Source organism: Bactrocera neohumeralis, unplaced genomic scaffold (genome assembly GCF_024586455.1).
Source record: "Bactrocera neohumeralis isolate Rockhampton unplaced genomic scaffold, APGP_CSIRO_Bneo_wtdbg2-racon-allhic-juicebox.fasta_v2 cluster11, whole genome shotgun sequence".
Classification (NCBI taxonomy): Eukaryota; Metazoa; Arthropoda; class Insecta; order Diptera; family Tephritidae; genus Bactrocera; species Bactrocera neohumeralis.
The window spans coordinates 23,100,094-23,103,729 of record NW_026089624.1 but is presented as its reverse complement, the minus strand read 5'-3'; positions in this window follow the sequence as shown (position 1 = coordinate 23,103,729).

Below are 3,636 nucleotides of genomic sequence, written 5' to 3'. Positions count from 1 at the left end.
TCATATATCTGCTAGACGCTCGGTCACTATTTCCCTTCTAGCTTCGATAATATTTCGAATTTCCATCTATAACTTTGGAGACATATTCTTAGATAATTTTTAAAGAGATTTAAGCAAAAAAATCGTTTGTTTGAAGCTTCTAAAGCAGGCTCCCCCATTAATAAAGATTTCGTACCAGAATTTATTAACCTTATAAAAAATTAATTGGCAAACGAAAAGTGATAAATACAAATATAAAATTGAGAAAAATAAAAGTTGTAATAACTTATTAACGAAATACAAAGAAATAGATAAAAGTGCTACATTAGAAATAAATTTCAAGAAATGTTCCGCTTGCCTGTCGCACATGTTCACTGTGTGAAGAACGAACGCAAAATGGATTTGTATGTCGTGTATGGCGAAACGATTTCATAAAGATCGAACGCACATGTGTGTCGTGTATGGCCCCTTTTACCGGCTCTTACAATCATTTTATGGTCACATATCTGCAACAGTGTTATTGTTTGGTCATACGCACACAATTACTTTAGTATTTAATTAAACTACTTACAGCCATGACACACTGTGCTCCAATTTCCTATTGAAGTACAAATGTTCATTAACTGTTGGACGCACCATTTGAGTATGCTTCCCATCAATTGCTCCAATTGTTGCAGGAAAGCCAAACTTTTGAAAAACTAGCTCTTATCATACCTTTCGTCTTACGCAGCTATTTGAAAGGTCATGTGTTTTGGGCACAGAGTTTTTCAATGGCTCTGCATAGTACTTCACTTAGACAAATCAACATATATAAAGATCACTGCCAAATTTGTGCTGATAACCTCCTTACGGTTGAAAGCTTACATATAGCCGAAATTCCAAGGCCATATTCGGCCGATTTTTTGTTTGTTTTCGGATCATAAGCACTCAACGTCAGTAAAATACTACGTTTCTTGACATCCTGGTAGCCAGAAAGCGGTGTTTTACAGTTTTGAACGCAACGCTGTTTTTTGTAAAAATTAAATGAATATTGAAACCAATCGTGCTTTCACTTTTCTTAGGCCCAAATGATATTTCAAAATGGTTTTCACTGATCCTTTCGATATTCCAATGATGTCAGTAAGATCTCTGACTGTTAATCATCGATTGTCCAGCACCAATTCCTTTATTATATTGACGTGTTGATCATGTTGATGGCCATCCCCGACGTGGTCCATCGCCAACGCGTTCTTGACCCTCTTTGAATAATTTGTACTAATCAAAAACACTTGGCCGCCATAAACTGTTATCACCGAAATTTGTGAAATGTTTGATATAAAATAAAAAGTCAACAGGATACGTTAATATTACTAATTTACTTTCTTTTCAAATGATAAATGTAGTCAGATTTTTCAATTTTATTTTATTTTTTGGCAATTAAAATTGTTTTATTTTATATAATTAAAAACATAGCATCATTGAATAAGGTTTGCACATGACTGAACAGAAAAACAAAACAAAAAAGATTTAGAAATAATGGCTGTTTGTGTTGATCCAGGTCCAACCATTTCCAGTTCCATTTCAACCAGTTCCATTTAATTTAAATTTACCTAGCGGTTTTCGAGAAAACACCGTGTTGAGGAAAACGCGGTTAAAATATCGCAAAACTATTCGCCAAATCAACTTCAAATAAATTAAAGAAAATATCTAAAAATCGATATTTGGAAAAGTCTAACTATTTTAAAGTCCTTAATGCAATTCTTATATTAAGGCACTATTCAAGTTCATGGAAACCCGGCAAAAGATTAAACATACTTAAGTCTTCTTACAACCAAGTCAAAAAATATTTGAAAAAGTGCTACTATGTATTTTCTTTCATAAAACTGATTTGAATGTATGGGGCTCAACTGTTTCAAACTTCTTGTGCAACCATAAAGAAGTTTCCATCAAAAATGTTTGGAACAATAACGGTTTAACCAGGTTACATTTGAAATAGTAATAAATATGTTGAAATTTGTATATTAAAGAAAGAAAGATATAAATTAAGGCCCAATACACTTAAAAACTCCAATATTCTGTTGTGTGCAATTGAGGCGATGTGATCATTATTCGGATCCATAAATTCTACGTATTCTGACTGGTTTGCAGCATAGAATGCAATAATGTATTAAACCTTGTGTACTTTCCTTTACTCAACTCTTTCATGCTTGTAAAGCAGGTATGGAGACCAATCACAATGCAGTGTATCGGTCCTACTATCCTGCAAGCAGCTGCAGAGAGGCTAAGCCCTTCAACCAATTCATTCCCGCCAATCCCTTTGTGAAACAGATGAGGTGCACTTGGCTGCAAACTGATAGGCTATTCAGTCGTTCAATACACTGCTGTACCAAAAAAGACGTAATCTCGTAAAATGAGATCTCTTTAAATGCCGCTTGAGTGTAGTTGAGTATGACAATACTTACTATTTTAAAACTTTTGAAGTTTTGCTTTCTTCGTTTTCTTAATTTCGTTAATTACGAACAAGACAACTCGCCCGATGCTCTGTTGTAAGCGTTTCACAAAGAACATTGACGAGAAGAATGTTCTAGCTGCATTCCCATCGAATAACATTGTTGAGAATAGTATATATTCTGAAAGGACACTGACCTGTACTCTCAACCCAAAAAAAGTATAAACCAGGCACGGAATTTTATCGATGTATAACTTACTTCCTCCATTAAGACTGACGATCTAACATATGGAAATGTTACCAATGAAATAAAAAAGGATTACTACAATTTTCTTTGTACAATCCAGCAGAGAACCGAATGATCTCCTATTCAGTAAATCCATCATTGGCAAGAAGTGTAAACTATCTGCTCAGATTTTGTTAACCGTATAAATTATGATTTCCACATTGTATTTTCGAAGGTGTAGACAAAATAACCTAAGAATTAAATATGCTATGAATGGAATAAATCAATTCGTTAGCCCATAAAATTATCATTCATAAACAACATAAACCAAACGGTTTTACGGTAGACATATTAAAAAATCCGTGTAGTGATACAGACATTGAACAAACAATTTCATATTTTTATACTCTTGCAACCAGTTGCGGGTAAAATTTTTTGAAAAAGTAGTTGTTGCCCCGCCCTCTAACAAGTTAATGTACATATCTCCTAAACCATTAAAGCTACAACAACCAAAATTGTATATAATACCGACAATGTGAAAATGAAATGATGAATGAAGAAGAAATCGGATGATAACCCCGTTCACTCCTCATATAACGGTACTGTTAAAAACTACGAAAAGCGCAATAAATTAATAACTACATACGCCAGTGACATTAAATTTTACCACCAAGAAGGTATTAGAAAGCTTTATGGGAGCTGGTATGGAAATTGGTTAATGAGTGTGGCACCGCCCACTTTTTGGTGAATTGCTATATCTCGGGACCCGACTAACCGATTTCAACAATGAGCGAAATCGGACAATAATTACGCCTACTTCCCATATAGCACAGCTTTAGATTCCACTTAATTCTTTCAGTTTCCAGTACAAGAAACAATTAATATAACGGGATTACACTTTGCACGAATAATGTATTTAATGTGTGCCCCTTTATGACCAATAGTTGTTTAAATCCAACAAAAACTATTCAAGCCCCTAGATACCTAATATTTGGACCCCATA